Below are 8948 nucleotides of genomic sequence, written 5' to 3'. Positions count from 1 at the left end.
GCTCCACCAACCGCAAGGGGGCATAGGGCCCCGGGGTTATGGGTGAACCACACCCATGCCCAGAGATTTTTTAAGTTTTAAGAATTCAGCAAACCCTTGAAAACAATCTATCCTAGGAGAAGCACACATGAATGTATTCAGTTCTAATGACCTTCTCAGACAATTAAAAAACCAGTGAAGAGAGAATTTCTACCAACACACATTTTCTTTGATTAGGATTTTCTTATTTGGCCATCTAGACTCCAACACAATCTTGCCAATTTCTCTCAGTCCTTTTAATTAAAACCTCTGTACCTTCAAGGGCTGGACATACATTCAAATCTGAATCTGGTTTGAAACACAACTTATACACTGTTCTAGTTTGCTAGCTGCTGGAATGCAATATACCAGAAATGGAATGGCTTTTAAAAGGGGGAATTTAATAAGTTGATAGTTTACAGTCTAAGGCGAGAAAATGTCCCAATTAAAGCAGTTTATAGAAATGTCCAATCAAAGGCATCCAGGGAAAGATACCTTGATTCAAGAAGCTGACAGAGTTCAAGGTTTCTCTCTCAAGTGGAAAGGCACATGGCAACATGGTCAGGGCTTCCCTCTCGGCTGGAAGGGCACATAGCGAACATGGCATCATCTGCTAGCTTCCCCTCCAGCTCCTGGGAGGTGTTTTCCTTCTTCATCTCCAAGTCGCTGGCCGGTGGACTCTGCTTTGTGGTTCTGTAGCGTTCTGTCAGCCTTCTCTGATCTCTCTGAATCTCTCTTTTATAGGATTCCAGTAAAGTAATCAAGACCCACTCAATCCAGCTTAACAGCCACTCTTGATTGATTACATCTCCAGGGAGATGATCTGATTACAGCTTCACATACAGTACGAATAGGGATTATTCTGCCTTTCAAAATGGAATTAGAGTGAAAACATGGCTTTTCTAGGGGACATACATCTTCCAAACCAGCACATTCCACAAACCCACAAGTGGAAGGCTTTATCCCTGTCAGCATTTAGTTGTTGACTTTGTCTACAGCCCTCAGTTCTCAAGACAGCATTCACCACTTTTCTTTGTGATATGTAACCTTCTACTTTCTTGGGCTCCTCTCCTTTGTCTCCTTCTAGCTCTGCCTTTATTCCTCCTTCTACTTATTCAATTTCAATTTCCCCATTTTTCCAGTTCCTAAAATGTGCAGTATTTCTCCATTCCCTATGCCACCCACATCCCCAACTGGTCATCTTCCGGACTTCTGTGTATCAACCCATTTTTATTCCAGTCTATTAAACTCAAGCTGCTTCTTTCTTTTTACCTATTCTAATCAATTTTTAAGGGTCTTGGAGGGTAAGATGTATTTTAAATTTTAATAAGTTCCAGTTCCATTTTTTGAAAATGTGCACCCTTATTGGCTTTGCATACTAATAATCAATACATGATATTTTAAAAGTTCGCTGTTAACCTAGAGGTATTTTGCAGTCTCCTTCATAATTGAAATAAGTATCAAATAAGACATCACTTCTGCTAGTTAAAAAAAAAGAAGAAGAGAAAATACAGGACAGGGAATAAGGATACCATCAAGTACACAGTAAAGCAATAGAAGTTTCCTGAGACCATCTAGAATGGGTTGGCTTTTATCTCCCTGGCCTACTCCTAACAGCATGCTTTCCTACAAGACAAAGAAGCTTCTGGATGGCAGCAGTGTTTTACCTTCCAGGTTTTAAGCGTCAGGCTCATCATCACATTTCTACCTCTCAGGCCTTGGTGGGAAGAGTTTAAATAGCTGAGGTGCCTGAGGCCTGCTTGACCACCCACCGCTTTCTGGATTTCTCTGGCATCCCTCAAGATTCAATCTGGGTTGTGCAATCCTGTTGGAATGCTTCAAAGGGGTCTCTGTGTCCATCACACATGCAGTCCATCTGCCTCTTGCTGGTGAGGTCTTCTGATAGCCTCATCAAATTGTTGTTCAATTTCTCTCCCAAAACATTTAGAGTTATCCTATAGCAACTAATAAGAAGTATATGTGGAGGTACCTTAAGATCATGTAAGTATAACTGTTTGTTTAAAAGTTTCTCCCCAGAGGCATTTACTGGTAATTCTTGTTAGATTCAATTTACTATGATGGTAGCAAAATACTTATTTTTCCAACTCTAGCCTTTCTACATTTGCCAGATGGTCCTCCACATTTTGCTGGAAGCAAGAGTCCTGCTTTCTCCCCATTTATTTAGTTAACTCTTTATCTATATAGACAGATGGATTCTTTTTCCCCAGTGTTTTATAATTTATTATTGCACTTTGTTGCTCAAATTGTCCTGTATTTAGCCAGTGATCTGCCCTTCTTTATCCTGTAATCTTGTGACAAGCACCCATCATTTTTTAAAAACACTTCTGTCTTCCAGTATAACCTGTGGTTCCAGGCTCATCTCCTTACCCTCCCCCAGCCTGGAATCAGCTGTTCTCCAGGCATGCAGTTCTGTTAGAGGGGAATGACAGTAGAGACTGTTTTGTTTTCTTGACTGCTTAAAGCAAATACCATGAAATGGGTTAGGTTAGCAGTGGGAATTTATCTGCTCACAGTTTTGAGTGGGAAACTCCCAAATCCAGGCATACCAAGGTGATGCTTTCTTCCTGCATTCTGGGGCCAGCTGCAGCAATCCTTGGCTGCTCTGTGCATTGCAAGCAACCCGCTGCCTCTGCCTTCTCTTCTGGGTTTGTTGATTTTAGCTCCTTGCTTCCATGGCTTTCTCTCTCTCTGGCTGAACTGCATTCTCTTCTAAGGACTCTAGTAGTAGAATTAAGTCCCACTCTGATTGAGATGTGACACCTAACTGAAGTAGTCATCAGAGATCCTACTTACCATGGGCCACACCCACAGGAAAGGATTAGGTTTAAGAAAGTGCTTTTCTGGGGTACACACAGCTCCAATCACCACAGAGGCCAGATTCAGTGTACTGAGTGTGATGGTTGGTAATGGAATAGCTTTGCTTCCTGGCCCTTTCCAGGAGCACAGGGGAAATTAATGTATCTGTAGGATATAAAACCATATGAATGCATATCCACACACATTTAATTTATTTACATTTCTACCCTTGTGCTCATCTCCATATGTATGCACACAGGCTTTAGAAATCATGAATGAACAATGCTGCCCCTTACAGTCACCCCACTGGGGCCTTTCCTGCCTTCCTGCATTCCATTTGTGGGGGGCCCCAGCTCCCAGCAAAACCAACATGTGCACTCATCTGCTCCATCCTGTAGTGCTCCAAAATTGATTCTCAATTTAAAAGAAAAATGAGATGAAACAAACTTAAAGGGAGCTCAGGATTTGCTTGTGATTCTCCCCTGCCAAACACCTGCCCAGGGAGAGTATTGGTAGTGGTACTAGGTTCAAAAGTTAGGGGGTTGGAACACATTCCTGCCCTAAAGAACACTAGGGCAATATATAAGATTATACAAAGGTTCCAGGCACTAGGGTAACTTTCCAGAAACCTACAACCTCAGATGGGTCCCCAGACTACAAGTCCTGAAACCAGAAAGGCCAACTCTTCAGAACATCAACAAGTTCCATCCCACTATCCCATATGATCGACAGTCCCTTCCAACATCAAAAAGTTAGAATGGGCATAGTCCAAATCCCCTAAAGAGTGGGAGAACGATCAAAGGAGATGGTGGAGTTTTACAGGGAAGATAGGGTTTAACAAATGAGTATGATTGCTGAATCATTAAATTGATGATCCTTTTAGTCTTCAGTGTCTTGGAGCAGCTTGTAGTAAAAACCTAAAATTGTGGAATTGTAACCTATACCTAACTCTGAAATCTGTTCTACAACTAATTGGTGTGATGTGTTTTGAAATTTACTGCTTTTTGTATATATGTTATATTTCACAAAAAAAGTCATGTGATGATAAATGCACAGCTATATGATGATATTGTAAACCACTGATTGTACACTTTGGATAATTACATGGTATGTGAATATATTTATATATCAATTAAAAATGCTGAAAAAATAGTTATTGGGTTGGTTTCTCCATCCATTCCCTTAAGTGGGCTATGGTATTCATTTGAAATAGAATGGGGTTCATGTATGTTGAATTTTAAATTTTTTGTTCCCTTCCCGACCTTATTGACTGCTTTTTAAATCCACTTCTAAAAGTCAAAAGTCTGCAAAAGAAGAAAATGTCACTTTTTCCCTTTCCCCATCTCTGCTCCCTCCCTTGCAGGCAGACCACTTTGCTGTTCTATAGTTTATCTTCCTGGGCACATTTTTTTTTCCAAAAATAAATGGATGCTATGTGTGTTCCTCTTTTTCCAGAGCATTTTCACTAACAATAACTCTTGGAAACCAGAGTTCATAGAGTCATTCTATTACTGTTTACAGCCATGCAGGGCCCTGCGGGGAGGCTGTACCACAGTCACACATCCACTGCCCTGTGCTTGGATGTCCTGGGAGTCAGCCTGAAGTGGCCCCCAGGGACCCCAGCTCTTTGTTTCATGCTCTTGGGCAATCCCCTCCCCTGCTGCATCAGGGTTGGTCTGTGTGGCCAGTAGCAAAAGGCCAAGTCAGGCTGGTGTGCCACTTCAAAATTAGGTTAACAAGGTGCAGCTTCCATCCTGAGCCCTATCATCCTTGCCAGTGCTCCCTCTCTCTCTCTCTCTCTTGCTTGGGGAAAGCCAGTTGCCATGTTCTCAGGACACTCTGGCCTGACAAGAGGCCCATGGGTGAGGCAGTGAGCCTCCCCCGGCAGCAGGGAATGGAGATCCAGCCCCTGTGAGCGAGCATGGAGCTGCACTGTCCAGCCCCAGTCAAGCCTGAACACCTTTACCCTGGCTGGCAGCTTGACTGCAGCCTCATGAGAGCCCAGATCAGAACCTTCCAGCTGAGCTACTCCTCATGACCGATCCACGGGAAGTTTGAGATTATTCTGCAATTGCAAATAAGGCCATGTTGGACACCCCTGGGTTACATGTTGTCCATTATTGTTTCAATCATTTCATTCATATTCTTGACCCAAATAGGACATACAGAGAACTACATGTCAAGTACATGTATACACGCATTATAAAAAAAGAACTAGTTTCAAATAGTTTGAGAAGTGAATTACTATATTTGTTCATAGCACAAGAGCCTGCATTCATTTCATAATTGAGAAGCTTTGATTTCCTTGGAAATTACGAAGGATGGAACTACACAAAGTGTTACAGAGAGGCAGAGTGTCCAGGATGCTTTGACCTTCAAGTAACAAATACAAAATAATGGTATTCTAAACATGAAGACAGTTATTATCTTTCATCTGTAGAGCAAGCATCCCCAGAACTAAAGCATGTAAAAATTTCAGGGAAAGATGGCACTGAGTTGGACGAGGGCAAAATGTGAACAGTGGTTCTTCATACTTTGTCCTTTCCAACTTTTTGAAGAAAGTCTTTTTATTTCTTTGAGTAAGATTATTACTTTTTAATTTTTGAGATGATTATGGATTCAGATGCAGAGAACACCCACGCACCCCTCCCTGAGCTTTCCACAATGGTGACAACTGTATAGTGCAGGTGATAACTGGGAAACTGGCCCTGAGACAGCCCACGCCATGGAGAGTTCACCAGTTTTACACACACTCATCTGGCGGTCCCTGCACATTTGGTTCCGCTGACTTGCCACACATGTAGGTCTGTGTAACCACAAGTGTCAGGAACTGTTTTATCGCCACAAGGATGCTGCTCCTTGCCGATGCATCCCCCACCCTGCCTGACCCCCAGCAATCCCCAGTCTGCTCTCCAGGTCTATAATTTTGCCATTTCGAGAGCACGATGTAATGGGAATCATGTAGTCTGTAACCTTTTGTAATAGGCGGTTTTCACTCAGCATTTTCTCTGGAGAGTGCTCTGAATTGTGTATATTTGTAGATTGTTCCTATCTGTTGCTGAGCTTTTATGTGGCATGGAGGTGCCAGAGCTCCAATTACCCACTGAAGGATATATGGGCTGTTTTAAGTTTGGGGCTGTTACAAACAGAGTTGCTATAGACAAACATTTATGTAGAGGTATTTGTGTGAACACAAGTCTTCATTTCTCTTGGATAAATGCCTAAGAGTGCAGTTGTTGGGACTTATTATACTTATACTACTTTTAACATAATTTAAAATAAAATAAAGAACAAAAATTCTATACAAAGAATGCATAAAAGTGAGATGTCATTCCAATAATTGGGACCATTTTACCCAAAGAGCCCCAGATTTACATGCAATTGCAGGTAAACGCTACCCTCAGATTTAAGAGAAAGGGGGAGCCAAGTAATAGCAAAGGAGTTATTATCCAAACTAGCAAACAACATAGATACAGGGAACTTTTTACAACCGATGATAAGACAACTCTGCGGATTTTTTCAGGGAAAAGAAATGGTTTCCATGAACCTTGTCCTTCCCCATTCAGCTCAATTTCACGGAGCATGATTGTTTTCTTTTTTATTTTCACTAAGTCTACAAAGAAAACGAATGGAATAAAGACAACTATTAATAACAGGCAAGCTGTACTTTGCTTACAGTCTTGGTGATATATTTAGCTTCAATGCCATCTGTCCACAATGACAGATGTAACCAACTTAGCAACAGCTATGCTTTAATTGAAATGTTTAATTATAAATTGTTTCCATTCCAATAGAAAATAAGTCAATTTTCTGCCTTAAGAAATAACTGTTACCAGGAAAACAAAGCAGAAAAATACCCACAGCAGTTGTTACCTAGCTCCCTAAAACCCTTTAAATGGAGAAGCCAGGCAACCGTTCCCAGCAGGGAGTCTAGTACTGCCACTTAAGAGTCTTTTGGAGACTGACAGATAATCACAGAGGTGAGCAAACCAGCATTCCTGTCCTCAGGAGTTCCTTGGCTCTGTTGGAGTTTGCAGAGAAAAATGTCCTCCTACGATCCCTCCCTGCACCAAATAAAGAGAGTTCACAGCCCTGCACAGCCTCATAAATTGTCAGATCTGACAACTGCACCCAGCCCTCTTCTCCTGGCCACGCCTGGGCAAGTGGTCTTCTTTTGCACCGCAAGGGGATCCCCTCCACTGTGCCCCTTGGCCCTTGCTGACTTCTGATCTAGACGTGCACGTGCAAGGAACTGGCAGAAGCCCACTCTCCTCGTTTGAGAAGGAAAATGCTGCAAGCACCTCAGGCAGCATCATGCAAGGCAGGCACAGCTTCCTGAAATGTGGTGTAGGGTTTCTGTTCTTAGTATGGCCCTCTCCGAGAGAGAGGCCCCCTACAAACTGAGGGGCTAATCAGCATGTAAGAGGACCATAATTATAAATAAATATGTGAATGTATGCCAGGATAAACAGAAACAGTAGGGCACATCCTCCAGGAGACCTGCACTCAGAGTTCTGCAAACAGCAGTGTTGAGTCACAGCCTCCATCCCCCCACCCCCCACGACTGCTCTTACATCTGACACCAACTGCAAGCTTGGCAGACCGATGCCCCAATTGCTCCTGTGTTTATAATTTGTTAGAATAACTCATTGAGGACTATTACATCATGATAATGGCTTATTATAGGGAAAGGCTGGAGATGAAAACCACCTGAAGCGGGGAGAAGCACAGGCAGGCTCTGGGAGGACATTGCTTCATTTAATCTCCATAGTGGGCCTGAAAAGAAGGTGTAAGAATACCCATTTTTATCTGAGCGATTCAGAGGACATCATCTGACTAAATTTACACACCTGGTGAGAGGTGAAGGCGCTACCTGGGATCCAGCTCTCCGCCTTCCAACCCCAAGCCACCCTGCCTCTAAAATAGCCCTTTCTCCCTGTGCTTGGGGACATTCTTTTCAAATCACAATGGGCTGCTTCGGCTGAAACAAATGCCTGAAGTGAGACCACAGGCAAAGGACACTGTTGAATGTCACAGAAGCAACCTTACCTCTTATTTGCATGCAGGAAGAAACCCTGGGGAAATCTAAGTCATTTTAGCAGTTTATTATGCTTTTTATCATACATCTTTTCAGTGCATTTGTCACAGTGGTACTAAGGTTTATTTCTAATAGGTGATATAAGCTGTTTCTTTCAACATGGAAACCTTTCGTTTGTATTTTGGTCATATAGGAATATTAGTTGTTACAAAGCAATGTGCTTTCTCATTTATCTTGAAACATATCACTCTCTTTTTTTCTCCTTCCTGTTAATTCTGCCATGGATAATAATAATATTAACGTAGGCAATAATTGCAGGACATTTCACACCCTCTTGGAAGCACTTTAAATACACAGGATGGTTTCATCCTCACAGCAGCCCTCTAGGGTAGTGCCATAGGCCAGGCCTGGCTCCCAAAGCAATTTCTCTGTCCTCATCCCAGGAAACTGTGATGTGACGCTAGTGGGAAAAGGGTCTTTGCAGAGGTCATTAAGTTAAGGATCTTGAGATGAGATCACCCCGGATTAGCCGAGTGGGTCCTAAATCCAATGTTTACAAGTGTCCTTATAAAAAGCGGAGAAGACAGAGGGAAAAGCATGTGAAGACAAGGCAGAGATTGGGGTGGTGCTGCCCCAAGGATGACAGCCCCCAGAAGCTGGGAGGGGCAGGGAAGGACCCTCCCCTGGAGCCTCTGAAGGGAGTGCAGTCCTGCCCATGCTGAGTTTGGCCCAGTGGAAGTGATGCTGAACTTACAGCCTCTAGAATTTGAGAGGATTCATTTCTGTTGTTTTAAAAAGCAGTTAAATTTGTGATCTGTTCCAGCAGTCACAGGAAGCTAATACGGGTTTGTACACTATTTCCCCTGGTTTAAAGATGAGGAAACTGAGGCACGAGGAGTTTAAATAACCTGCTCAAGGTCTTACGGATAATAAATGGTGATATCAAGAAATCCTGTTCAGGTGTCAACTTGGCCAGGTGAAGGCGCCTAGTTCTGTCACTGTGGACATGAGCCAACAGTACGTGAACCTCATCTGTTGCTCATTACATCTGCAGTCGGCTAGGAGGCGTGCCTGC

Source organism: Tamandua tetradactyla, chromosome 5, assembly GCF_023851605.1.
Source record: "Tamandua tetradactyla isolate mTamTet1 chromosome 5, mTamTet1.pri, whole genome shotgun sequence".
NCBI classification, from domain to species: domain Eukaryota; kingdom Metazoa; phylum Chordata; class Mammalia; order Pilosa; family Myrmecophagidae; genus Tamandua; species Tamandua tetradactyla.
The sequence above is the reverse complement of the archived record's forward strand: the minus strand, read 5'-3'. Positions refer to the sequence as shown.